Source organism: Crocodylus siamensis, chromosome 2 (genome assembly GCF_052110815.1).
Source record: "Crocodylus siamensis isolate JL-2025a chromosome 2, ASM5211081v1, whole genome shotgun sequence".
NCBI lineage: Eukaryota > Metazoa > Chordata > Crocodylia > Crocodylidae > Crocodylus > Crocodylus siamensis.
The window spans coordinates 222,971,692-222,985,965 of NC_143396.1; the positions used below are offsets into that span (position 1 = coordinate 222,971,692).

Genomic DNA, 14,274 nt, shown 5'->3' on the forward strand with positions numbered 1-14,274 from the left:
TCTTTAGGAATTCTAGATTATCACTGCTGGAAACAAACCAGCATAGGTGGCATAGAGCAGAGAAAATTATTTGCCCTGTAATACTGCTTCTTTGCAGAACTTTGCTCAAATACCTACCTTCTTTAAGGTTTTGTGGTATGATTGTGATCTCCATCTGTAGGGAGTCTGTTCCTTCTCTAGAATAACTATTTTGTTAAAAACAGGTGGGGAGGGATACATTATTTTGTATGTTTTTGGTTTTGGATATTGGTGGAGCTCATTTCCTGCTTTGAAAAAGAACTGGCAAAACATTCCTGGGCAATGCAGGAGAGGCCTTTAGGTTTAAAAAAAACTCCTAAACATTAGATAGAGGAGAGTTTCCATGACTCATAATGGGTGGACAAGATTTGAGGAGCATTAATTCTGTGAGGTATTTTAAGAGAAGTAGAATGGCAAAAGATTTCTCTCTAGAGTAGGCTGGTGTCCATCTGCTCTAGTTTCCTGACTAATATGAGCTGGTACAAAATCTTTAAGATGGTGCAAAAATTATGGAATAGGCTGTTTGGGGGTATGATTTTCAGCACGCAGCACTTAATGGTTAGCTTGTGGCCTGAAACACGAGGGTTTATATGTTTTCCCGTGTTAACTATAAATGTACCCATTCTCTATATGTTGGAATATTATAAAACTCTTGGCCTCAATGATACCGTGAAGTAATGGGTTCTATAAATTACGCATGCAGGTGTTTGGAGGGAAGGAGAACAACAAAAGTAAAGCTCATTTTTCATTTTTTTTGCATTGAATACAATAATAAAAACTAGTCAGAGTACATGAGTTAATGGAGTATAGGAAAGTTATCTTATCTTTCATCCCCTTTTTCACACTGTAGCCTCTTCATGAGGCAGCCTTATCATATCACCTTTGCCCTTCATTGTTATGCTCTGGATCCTCTCCTGTCTCTTATAATAGAATAAGCAGAAGTGTACTTTATCCAGGTGAAGGTACACCACTGACTGATATTTATTTTCTCTTTAGTTTCAGCAAGGGACCATACTGAAACTCCACCTACTCAATAGTTTTCTCAAAGAATCTGCCTCCAAAACTGTAACAAGGTAAGTGAGTACCTCCTTTTTTGCAGAACAAAAATACAGGCATTTCCTCCATATTCCTATAATTGGATCAAATATAATTGCTCTAGAATAGCTTACTTTATTTGTGGAATGATGCCTAGGTTTGCCATTGCTTTTGAAGCATCATAAAAGTTAGTGGCAAATAGCTTTGAACAAAAGAGGGAAGAGAACTGCTAAGAAGATGAAATGCAAACAAATGGTGGGAAGTAGCAGAATTGTCCAATTATAGTTTGCTCCAAAGGATGTCTTATGCTAGTTGACTTCCTAGCTCTTGCCCCCAGGCAGAATCCAAACTCCGTCTTCTGTAAATGGAACTCAAGATTCCTGTCCCTGGCTGATACACGAGAAGATAATCAAGATGCCAGTTAGTGCTGTCAGACAAATAATAAAATTGCCAGGAACCAAGAAGTGCTTTGTTATTTTCTTCCTTTCTGACTTGCATCCTGGAATCACATGCACTCCTCCTTAAGAGTGATCTTGAACTGGTCTATTTGCCCCTAGTAAGAGAGACTACTTTCCTACTCAGACTTTCTTTATGTCCTGAAAAACTTCAGTTTGATAGGAACTTCCTGGCTAGTGTGTTGAAAAGTTGGTATTTCAGCTGTCTTAGGTAGTTTCCTGTGTAGGTTTCAGCTGTCTTAGGTAGTTACCCAGGACTTAATGCCCATCTTGTTATCTTAGTCTTCCTTTTTGTCAGGTAACTCATGGATGTGTTAAGCAAAAAGTATTATAGGAATGCTGAAACCAAACACCTTTCGTTTTGCTTCCTGAGGTAAGAAGGAAACAGCTGAATGCAAAGGTGCTGACAGGTTTCTCCTCCCATATCGTTCTTCCAGGCTTCTTGGAGCTTTTTACAATTTTCATTTCCTTTTTTGTGCTTTATCATCATAATATCTCCCTAACCATATAAGCACATTTCTCCTTCCTGTAATGGTATGGTCTGACTTGGGTATCACTAGTTTGTATGCTTAGTAGTCCTGTTCCATAAGGCACAGCAAGCTAACTAATGTTTTTTCCAACTGTTGGAAGATTTCAGCTGGGAAAACTGGCTGTTTGCAAGAAGGGAGTGACTGAGTATGAAAAATTCTAGTTCTAGGTTGCAAGGGCAGAGGAAAAAACTCCACTAATACAAACTAAAAGTTTTACCTTTCTAGCTTCTAGTATTAATATAATGTGCTTAAGTGGGACATTTACAAAATTTGCTATTACGTTAAATGTGTATTGTGCTTCAAGTAGCCAACAAATTACACTGTTACACTGTGCCTCTTGGAAAAATAATTTGCATGTTCTATTGAGATTTTGGAACTTGCTGCTTGTTTTCATGAGAAAATGTTTAAGTCTGTTCTGTATCCATACCAGCATCTATTGTGATGCTGAACATCAGAGCCCAAGGCATGTTTTATTGTATTTTTGCTTATCAGTACCTTCATGACTTCATTACAGTTTCTAGGAGATGATATGTGTATGGTGTATTTTTGCTGTCACACGTACAATGTAAAGGACATTGGTATGATATAACAGTGCTCAGTTGTCTGGTTATGTTGATTTGGTCTCCTCCAATAATACTGACTACATTTTCTTTTTTGGGTCTTGATGTTAGTGCAAAGCAGACCAGTCTGCACTTCGTGCTGGATGCATGAGATCCAGTAAAGCATAATTCAATCATGATCTGCTTTATATACTGAAACAGTACACCTTGAACTGTAGAATGTAAAATTCTTTTTCTTTAAGCTAATCCAAAGGCTCTTTTTCTTAAAAGATAGAGGTAGTAATATTTGAAATATCACTTATCCAAAAGTTTTACTCAGTACTCTCAAATACAACTACCACATAAATAATAATACATTAAATAAACTCAATTGTGGGGAATTTTGTCTCTGAAGTTTTGGATTTAATAGGCATTTATCATCAGGTGGATGGCATCAATCTGCCTTAGGATGCTTAAACTCCTAGCTATATTTAGTTTCATTCTTTTAGAATGAAACTAAAACTAAACAATGATTAATAAAATGGGTGTGGCCATATGTCAGCATTATTTTAGGTTTACATTAATAAGATTATTTTTGGAAAACTGTACAAGGGCTCGGTTTTCATCTCTGGAGCACCCAAGACTATAAATTGTAAGTATTACTGTAAATCATATGAACTGCACTGTAAAAAGAAACTAATCAGCTACATTGTCTCAACGAAAATGTGTTTGCGTTAGTATCTCTGGCATGTGCAAACTTGTACAAACTTATTTGTACATCAAGTGTTTGTTTTGTAGAGCTTTGATATATATTTGAGTATTGTATAACATGTTGCTCAATAAAATAGCTTTTAGATTTCTTCTCCTTTGCACAAAATGGAGGTGAACGTTGAGCTGTTAAAATGCAAACATCCTGCATTCCCCATTTCAAGATATTCCTCCCTGCCTCTTTCTCATTAGTATATAATGTAAAAATAGTCTTGGAGCAGATAAGATCTGCTTAAGCGTGGTACCACGTGGAAAGCTGTATCTGTGGTAAAAATAAGAGATTTGATTGACTCCTTTCCACTCAGCCCTAATTTAACCATTTGACAGCAAATTTTTCAGGAAGTCTTAGTTTATGAATGTATCATGACATTACTTGTCTATCTGTCTTTCCTGCTGAAAAGAGGCAGCCTTAGTTGAATGTATTTGATGCTCTATGGGAAGAGTATACTTGAGGGAAAACCTGGGTAGCAGAGGGAGTCAGCAGTTTATGGGATGCACCTTTGAGTCCTGAGTTTGTTCATTTTCTGGTAGTGTTGGCAAGTCATTGATGTTAAAGATTTTGTTTGAAGTTACACCCCTGATTTACTCCCTTTTTCCAACAGATTTTTTTTTTACAGGCATACCTTTACCACTCTGGGGATGCATGCTCAGTGCACTTGAGTGCAAGTCCTTTGCTAATGGTGCAGTTGGGCCAGTACATGCCCCTTTGTCTTCATGCTTGCAATCAAGTTTGTAAAGGGTGTGGTTGATCTGATTCCTTCTGATTTTTGTCTGTAGCAAGAGTCAGAGCTCCCTGTTTGAGTCACAGTTTCTTAGTTAGTGTATTTCCACTACATTGTAAATGGTTAGTACCTAATGTTGAGTAGTTATAATTAGTCAAGTTGTCTGAAATAGCTTGTCTGGTACCTTTTCCTTAGAAGTAATAAGTATTCAGATGTGTCCAGACTTCAAATAATCTTCCTCCTTCAGGCCAGTAATGTGTTTCTAGTCATGGCATTCAACTTGCCTCGTTTGAACAAAGGACTTTAAAAAGACAAATGCAGCATCTGCAGACATTTTCTGTCCTGGATACATAAGTTCCCTGAATTTTGCACAAAGGTCAGTACATCTTATCTGATCCTGGGGGCTCTGCACCTGACAGCTACCTTCATGGCAGGGTTACAAACAGGCAAACCGGGAGTCCACACCCTCAGGAGTTGGACAGGGCAATTTGAATGCCCAGCCCTACAACATCCACTAGTACTGATCTGCCATTTAAAGAGGCCTACTGCATGGATTCCAAGGGAAAAAAATGCTACTAGAACCACACATGCAAATCCATCTTTTTCCTTTTATAGGTTCATTTTTAAATTGTATTTTTGATCAGTGCTTGAGCAATAAAGTAACACTGCAGTGTTTAATTGCATCATAGGCTTTTACTGTAATGAACCTTGTCATTCTAATTGAACTGACTTTGTCATGTTTGCTTACAGTGATGTCTTCCTCTTTGTTTGTAGAACACTTGAATATTACAAAAATTCAACATTCAATTTTAGCATCCATATGGAACCAAACCAAAACAAAGCATTGTCAAAAAAACACTATTTTTATGTCTGATCCAGTCATGTTTGGTTCCTACCAGCCTCTTCCTTGTTTGAGCCATGCTGATTTTTAATCCAGTGGCACTTCCCTAATATACTGATGTATGCATGAGTTTTTCCCCTTTGTTTCCAGCACCTATCAGTTGAGCTGATTTTTGTAGACCAAATAATTGAAGTTAAAATACTATGTACAGATGTATTTATATTTGCTTTACTTTACAGCTAGTTCTGTGAGTTCTGATTGAGATATATACATCTACCTACTCTTTGACAGTAATATCAAAAACAATTAATCATGACTTAGAGCATAGTTTAAAAGTAGTTATATTAATTAAATAATAAATGCCCACAGAATTGCCCCATGATACCATAAATATCCCACTTGGATATTTGGAAGGGTAATAGTTCTGGGTCTCGAGTCTCCAGATCTGCTTTTGAACCACATAGCATAGTTATGTAGCTGGCAATACAGATATAATGAAAAAGATGCTATTCCTGGTATAACTTTAGAGTCTGAACAAGTGTGGTGTTCAATCGTGTAGACCATGGGCTGGATTCAGATCTTGAAGTGACCAGATCCAGCTCACAGCATGGTAACCAGCTTTGCCCAGTGGGTCCCTTTCTCTGACCCCTTCCACAGCCCTTCACGTTTTGTTCTCTTCCTCTCTCCCTCCCCTCCCTCTGATACTGCCAACCATTTCCCTCTTCTTTTACTCACTTCCTCCTCCAGCCAGGTTGCTAACACTCAGTCCAGTGCTCTGAAAGGTTGAGATGCACTAGTCTAAACCAGGGATACTCGACCTCTGGCCCACAGGCCGGATCCAGGCCATGGTGCTGTGACATCTGGCCTGTGGGGCTCCCCATGGGTCCAGAAATTTAGTGGCAGGAGAGTGGTGGCACTGCTCCTTCACCATCAAATTCCAGACCCATGGAGAGCCCCAGGTCCTGTGCTCTAGGACTAGGGACTGACATTGCACATAAACTGGTTTAAGTGATCAGAAGCTGGTTTAAACGTGTAACAGAATAGATGTTCAGTGCACATAAACCCATTTGAAAATGACTGAAACCCGTTTGAGATAAACCCGGTTGAATGTAGTATCAGACTTAACTAATTTGGGGCATACTGGTTTATGGAATGCCTGTCCCAGACCCCTTGGTAGTCTAAGTTATGTCAGAGTCCATCAGCATCCTGGCATATTCTCTGGGCTAGGCAGGGCTCTGTGTTCCAGAAAGCTGGGCTGGCCCCTCCCCTCTGCTCCCTGGCTGGAGCTCTAGCAGATACTTGCAGGCACAGCAGCATCTGTGTGGCTTCCCCTGCCCCCTCCTCCCCTTCGCTGCTCAGGCTGAGATCCCTCCCTCCTCTCTCCCACAGCATGGACTGTAGCCAGCATGTGGTATGCTAGCTAAAGCTGAGAGGTGTCTGTGTAAGGCAGACAGGACAAAGGCAGACAGAACGGTGTCTGCCTAGGGCTTTTTGGAACTAATCAACAGGTAGCTGGTCATGTCCCTCTGTTCCTTCCTTGGAAAAAGTTGTTTATGAAGAGTTTGAGCTAATGAGAGAGGCTTTGTTTTCTGTTAGGGTGCTCAATGCTGATAACAGAGCTGACAAATACTCTGTTATCAAGGAGAGAGGGACTCCCTCCCTAATCAGAGCATCCTGCTAGGGTTGGCCATGCCCCCCTCATCTCAGTGCTGTGGAACAGAAGGGAGGACTGCTCTAGTGCCCCCTGGCTTCAGCCTGAGCCACTGCAGGCATGTGTCTGCATTTCTTCAAGCCAGAGAGGAAGTCTGTATGCTTACAAACTGATTTGACCTAGGCAAGTTAGACTAACCTGCAAAGATTGAATCAGTTGAGGCTCAGGCTTTTTGAGTGTCAGTCCCTAGCCTAGATCAGCACTCAATCCTAATGCATAGGGCTGGGTGGGAATGACATTGGGCTCCAGGGCCCAATCTCTGCATGCCTTCAGGGACCAGGGGGCACTAGGCCCTCAGCAAGCTGGAATGGGAGGGGCCTGTGCCAGGCCTGTGGGAACCAATTCTGGTGGTAGAGGATGGCACTGGGCCCCTGAAGACCAATCCAGGCACATGGGGGCAGGAGGAGGTGGTGCTTGGCCACAGGGCCCACTCAGGGCAAGGAAGGGGTGGTGCTGAGGCCAGGGCTCAATCCAGCCAATGGACCAGCCCCACTCCATCCAACTTGTGTCCCATAGAGTCAAAACGTTAAGCACCACTGGTCTTAACCTATAATTCCATCTCTGATAGACAAGGTAGTTGTTATCTGAAACTCCTTCCAGCAAACCTGTGGCACAAACATTGACGTACATTACAAACATCTACAAGGAAATATTGTCAAGTGTTAACTTTCTAATCTTTGTCCTTGTACACAGTCCTGTGCACCACTGGTTGCCTGATTATATGGCTCTTTTTATTTGCTTGAAGACTTTATATCTTTCTCTTGTTTTTGTGGCAGTCAAGTGGTATTCTCATTTGTCAGTATTTTGTTATGCATTAGCTATATTGGTTAGACCTTGCATTGTGATATATGTGTTCTGAGTCTCACTGTGTCAACGAGAATAGAGTATGGCTTTCTATTGGTAATTTCCTGATTTGCTCTTGTACCTTCTCAAAATTAAAGTTTCAACATTTACTATTCGCTAGTCCTCCAGTACGTTAGCAGACTTGGAACAAGTACTGTGTTTACCATACATACTGTTTTTCCAGAAAATTACCCTTCAGTATTGGGATGCATGTCTTAAGTGTGGAAGCTGATTTTCCTTCCCTAGAATAGAAGCATGGAAAGGTAATGCTACAGGATGGCCTCCAGCTTCTCTCTCTGGCAGCAAGCAGCAATTATGCTATCCAACGTTAACTCTTACCCAGCCAAAACCTGTTTCATACTTGAGAGTGTCTAAGAAAAAATTAACACTGGATGCTACCCGTCTTGCTTGTTGCTTGAGAGAGAAGCTGGCAGCTGTCTTGCAACACTGCTTCTCCATGCAAAAGCTAAATCTAGGTTGTGACTGGAAAAATCTTTTTTTCCTACATTCTGCCTTCCAAAACAAGGCATGTGTCTTATTTGGGGATGTATGGTATGCAGTGTTTTTCCTTGCAGATCAGTAAACCCATTCTTAAGTGCTTTCAAAACGCTATAATATAACATGCAACACAAAATCTTGTCCTTTGCATACAAAAGCTTTTAGCACAAGATTGCTCCATAAAATAGAACCAGTTTTGATCTTAGCTTCTATCACCTTGATGGTATATATGTGGTAGCTAAATATTTCACTTTTTGAAATTTCAAAATACCACCCACAATTTACAGACTAAAGATAGCATTAATCTTGGTTCAGAATCTGTTTACACCTGGGAAGTGAAAGCCTTCATAAGAGAGTATCTAAGATTTTATACTGAATTAATAATGGACCAACTCCTGTAATGAGAAGGGACAGAGACAGACTTTTGGGCTTTGTGTGCCCTTCATCAGGTCCAAAATCTTATTTCTTCTCTCTCTCAACTATGCAAGTTGGTTGAATAACAGGTATCCTGCTTCTTTTATCCCTGGAGCATGACTGACAAAACAGCACTATTCAGACATAAAGTTAGATTTGAGACTTAATGATGGATCCATTGAGCAAGAGTTGCAATGCATCAGGTTTGTTTAGGCAGGGAAAGTCTGTTTTTGGACATTATAAAGCTGGAATCTGAAATAGCTGATCATTTTATGGGGAAAAAACTGTTGTGGGCATCAAAACAACAGAACTGAAAATCTGGTCAGTATGTAGGTGGTGTAGAAATGAACACGGTGATTTTTTTTGTGGGGTGGGGTAGGGGGGGTTAAGTGTGCTAAGGCCATATTTGGATGAGATGCTCCTCATCTTGTGCCCTGTATCAGCCATAGAACCATAAGCTTTCTATTGTGGATTTTAGAAGTTATCTATATTTTAAAAAGCTTGAATTTGTTTTGAAAATATTCTCTTCAAATTCCAAAAGATGGTGGAAACTTTTGCAGATTTTTATTTAAGACATCTGTGAGTTATATGAAGATGGGGTTGGTTACAAGTCAGACCAAAGCACAGAAGACAATGATAAAAACTGGTTTATTTGCCATCGCACAAAGAAAATATTGCAGAAATGAAGTTTGAGAGCCAAATCCTGATATGGGCAGTTTCACTGAGATCAAAGCATGTAGAACTGTAGGCACATATTTCATGAAATAAGTAATTGCCATTGTGAGTAAGGTTTCTGGCAAAACCTCTCAACGGTAATCAAAGAAAAAGCTAAAAATGCTATGGTGGATTTTGCAGAGGGTAAAAACGATTTTGACCCCTTGTGTCTCAACCTCCTCAGGGATTGCAAATTTGAAGTAGTAAAAAGTTCTGCCTTTGTGAGCAAAGGACCAGAAAAACTGTTTTTAAAGCACCCCTTGGGTGTCAGATTCACCAGGCTACAGCAACCACCCTTTGCATGTTTTTAATACCTTGAAACATTTGATTGACAGTGATGCAATATAAATTCACTTTTCTCCTCTTCAACTTTACACAGATAGTCTCAGATTGGTGCAGCTATCACATTTTAAATAACTTAAATGAATTTTAAAGCAAGGACAAACTTCAGATCACTTGATTTAGACATTTAATAATAGAGGAATAAATGTGAGATCCAGGTACAATAATACAAAACAGAAAAACAGTGCAGAGACGGAACCAGAACAGCAACAATATTTCATTTTAATTTCACTGAGAGAATGAAATCACAGTTTGAAACTAGACAGGCCTGTTTACTTTCTCAGACAATGACGTTTGAAGTCTGTGGATGAATGATTAATAACAAGCCACTTATTTCTTATCAAGCCTCTGGACTCTGCTTTGATATCTGTTAACATTGACCTGGAATTTTAGGAATTTCTTTAATATGCATCCTTCTGCCTTAAGGTTTTCCAAATGTTTAGGGTCAATGCTATAATAGAGGGGTGGGGAAAGGAAATACAGTTTAACTGATTCAGCAATTTTATTTTCTTTTGTGTGTTTAAAGTGTCCATTTTATCCACTGCCCTCTACATATATCTGTAGTGGAGCAAGGGGTTGCTATAGCAGAGTTGGTTTAAGGCTGAAAATTTAGTTGTAGCTCCAAAGGCTGTGGACGTATGAACTAAGTTGGGGTATAAAGCTCTTTTATAAGCTGTAATGCTGTCACTTCTGTGCTTCTCATTTGGTTCATGAGTCGTATTGTCCAAATTTCAAATCTGAACACACACTTCTTTGCCATTCATCTGAATCTCCAGCCCAAACTTTTCTTTTCATTTCCTGTCTTAAATTACTGTGGTGGTTGGTCTCTGCCATACTGTTTATTCAGTTAATACAAGATTTAGTTATCTTTGTGAGCACTAGCTGTGTAATAGGTAGTGAGATATGGAAGCCTGTATCAAAGGCTGAAGTATGGAGCTGTACTGATGAAAGCACAGTATGACAAAAGGCAAACAAAAAGCAAGGAGCCTGTAGTTAAATTCATGAGTTTACCTTGGTGACACTGAGACTAGTGTAGATTAATGGTGAATTTTAGTAACAAAATTTCAAGAATATTTTCAGCAACTGTGAAGCTTGTAAAATTTTCCCTTTTAAGCTCGAATTCTAAGAGAAGTCAAAAAACTGCACATCTTCCCTCCCAAATGCACCTTTTATGTGCTGCTTAAGAATTCCCAGATAAATCATTTAGAATAAGCAAACTTAAATTAAAGGATTGAATCCACACAAACTCATTGCTAATATTGACAGCTGTAGTGCCCACTGAACTACCCTTGAAAACAGTTTGTTTGCTAGTGTAACCAGGACAAAACTATTCATAGCAGCACTGGAAAGTTGAGACTTGCTGAGAATGAGTGAATGCTTTAGGTTTTGGTTTTCCTTGTGTCATTTAAACTCTTCTATTCCAGTTCAGGGGGCAGACTGACCATCCTTGTCAGAGAAGTTTCAGTTTCCTCTTGCATACCAGACCCTATTGTTAATCCCACTATTGGGATTACCTTTAAAAATTATTATATATATTTCTTATAAGAAGGGGAGACTACCACTAGATCATATTTGAATTATCTGTAATTGTTTGATCAGGGGTGTCAAATTGTGTGTTGTAGGAAGAAAGGGGCATGGCCTGTCACAGAATTTGAGTTCCTGGTGGACATGGCCATCAGTGGCCTTGGCAAGTGAGGGCATTGAAAATACAGCTGCCACTGGTCTTGCAAATCTGCCCTGGGAGGAGCCCCCATGGTTCAGATCTGGCCTGGGGCCAGTTTGATACCCCCAGTATAATCTATAAGTGGATATAGGTCTTAGTTGTGGTCTTCCCTTGTTGCATGAATGATTTGTAATTTTTACTCTTGTTTTTAAATGCAGTTTCATCATTTTTATTATTCCATTTCTGTAAAGTATTAGTTTTCATATTTGAATTTAATGGAGCTGAAGTATTTTCTTAAAAGTAATCTACTGTTGTGTATCCTATATAGCTTTTAAGCTGATTTCATTCACCTGAGTCATTCAGCTTTAAGTGTTACTCAAATGATTGACGTAAGTAGAACAGATAGTTTAAGTGCTGTTCTTCAGAGGTTTATTGACATCATTACTGCTACTTACTGTGAGGTTTTAGCCATCTGCCGACTGAGCCTCATACAATTTGCGGAAAGGTGTTTTACAACTCTGCATTTGAGTAATCATCTAATTTTCTGTCTAACAGGCTTAGAAGATTGTTACTGCTTAAAAATCAGAGGAGAAGAAGTTGAGCAAGTGGACAGAGGAAAAAGACATTTTTGATTGTATGATGTAAGTTCCTCAGCTCTTTGCATGAACCTCATGCTAGCTGACAAAGCTGTTGCTATGGAGGCAAACAGTCCAGCTCCAGAGAATGTCAATGGAATGCTAATCTGATCTAAATGAGGAGTTCCAGCTGCTGACCAAAGGGAGTCGTAAAAGAGGGAGTAACAAGGGGAAATAAACAACTCGCAGTATTCCAGACAAGTGCGTCTGATCTGCTCTGATATCATTTCAAATTCTTGCCAGACATGTTACTGATCTTCTTGTTGTAGTTTATAATAATTATAAGTCTTCCATTGCTGCTGTTATTTCAGGAAACTGAAAATGTCTCATGTCAAGTCTCTTCTTTCTCAAGTTGGGGAACCAAGTTAAAACTGTTGCAGGCTGTTTTATCAGCCTTTGATAGTGCCCTCTGTTTAATGGCTTTTAAAACAAGTGGCATGTGATTTCAAATGGAAAATTACTTAATTTTAACCACTGGATACACTTCATAAAGCAACTTGTGCTTCCAGTTCTACAATAAAACATGTCAGGATGCACTGTTGTTACCTGTGAGCAAAATGGAGCCTTTGATGGAGCAGTAAATGTTTCTTGTGTACTTCTTTATTGCAGAAGCATGTGGCCCAGGGAAGCAGATCATGCCACAAATAGCTCTTTGTGCTTCTTAGTATCATGACCATTACTTGATAGGGCCTTTAATCTTAATGAGCCACGCTTCCATACTAAATGTTACCTTACGTTGCATTCAGCTAATAAGCTGTGGTCCTGTAGGGTCTTTTAATGTAGCCAGTGAAGATTTAGCTATATTTAGCAGTTGCATTTTTAGCTACTGGCATTGTACCTACTGATAAGATTTGAGTTCTATCACTGTTCTTAAGCCTGAAAGTTGCTGAATAGTGTTTTAAGGTAAGTTCTAAATTTTCAAGCACTCTGGTTTCTCTTCTGCTCTGTGATCCTTGAAATACATGCTAATGTACATCTCTTGCAGCACTATACTTGCACACCAAGCGATGCTCACATATCAAAGATCAGAGTCTAGCCCTAGTTTTTATAAAGATACAATGTTTCAAATTTCATGGAAGTCCTGAAATTTGTCACATGACCAGTTACCATTTTTGAATCTCTCCCATACAAAGCTTAAAGCAGCAGCACAACATTCCTTTTCTTAGGAGATAACAGTTTTCAGTTCTCATACTCTAGATCCATTCTCAGTTAAATTTACAAGATCTGTGCTAAATTAACACCTTTTAGCATGTCTGAAAAGACTTTGAAATCTCCATGCTTAAACTGATGGTGCGTAGCATATTTTGTAATGAATAGTGGTTTGAAGCGGTTAATCACCTGGAAAAGGGAAGAAACCTTTTCTGTTACAAATATTCTTCTAATTATAAAGCAAATTAGGTAGAATATCTGAGTAGATTCTAATTTGATTTTTAATTCTTCTGTCTTAAACTTACTTTTTTTCTTTCTGTTTTGCATTCTCTTATTCCTTGTTAGGAAGCTTTTGAAATCAGGGGAAAAATACATTGTGTAAAGCTGTATATTGTAAGCTCTGATAGTTAGAAATGTCAGGACTGCTGTACTATATCTAATATTTAGTTGTTTGCTCCCGTATCCTGCCTGTTAGTGACCTGTACAAGATGCCTTGGAGAAAAGTACAAGAAACACCACATAGAAACTTATTTTATAATTGGTACCATGGTGGACACTTCTTCTTTCTCCTTATTTATTAGTAGTTAGTTTTGCACCCTTTGAAGGATGAGGATTTGTATACATTTTGTTCTCTTATATTTAGGTAATGTCCAAACTACTTAATACTCGCGATTCATCTAAATCAGAGGTGGGAAATTATTTTGGGCTGATGGCTGCTTACTGAGTTTTGGCAAGCCAGGGCCGCATGACAGGCAACCCAGAGCAGATTAATATTACTTCTCTAAATTTTTTAGGGGCCCCGCAGGCCAGATAGAATGGCTTGGTGGGCTGCATCCGTCCTGCGGGCCACATTTTGCCCACCCCGATCTAAATGTTGTCAATAAAACATTGCTCAAGATGTTATGTATCCTAAGTGAGAATTGTTTTGGTGCTTTTTACCTCTGTGATTTATAGGGTTTTATTTCTATATTGTTTAGATACTATATTTTTTCACAACATGCAATGCACCTTCTCCCCTGCAAATCAGCTCCTCAGTTGGGTTATCTGTTTTAAGCAGGGAAGCATTTTCTTCTCTGGAAAAGCAGCACATGTGGAGACACTGTGTATGCCATGCAGCTGCCAAGATGGCAGAGTCCTATGTTAACCTTCCCATACCCACAACTATTGGTAGAGCACTGTAGCTTGTGCCTGATGCAGAAAATGAGCTGCAGGTAATCTCTTGATGTGGCTTGTGGTGTGAAAGCAACACTTTATTTGCAGGAACTTTTTTTCATAAAGAGCTATTTACAGTAACGAACTAACAGTCATGCTGCTGCTTTTGCAAGAGTCGGGAGCCAATCCAGGACTGTCCTGGGACTGGGCCCAACAATCAGCTGATGTTGACCTAGCCTTGTGAC

At 39.3% G+C, this 14,274-nt stretch overlaps 1 protein-coding gene across 4 annotated transcripts in view; it reads left to right on the forward strand.

The window, feature by feature from the left end:
- The window catches only part of PALS1 (protein associated with LIN7 1, MAGUK p55 family member), a 95,575-nt gene that overhangs the window by 25,857 nt on the left and 55,444 nt on the right, over positions 1 to 14,274 (forward strand). For 3 of the 4 annotated variants that reach the window (XM_090033180.1, XM_090033182.1, XM_090033183.1), the window contains exons 2-3: positions 1,015 to 1,091; positions 11,649 to 11,734. The gene's annotated coding sequence lies outside the window, so the exon portion shown is untranslated. Of the gene's footprint in view, positions 1 to 1,014; positions 1,092 to 11,648; positions 11,735 to 11,758; positions 11,930 to 14,274 lie in introns of those variants that run through there. The other variant, XM_090033184.1, reaches the window with a different exon arrangement.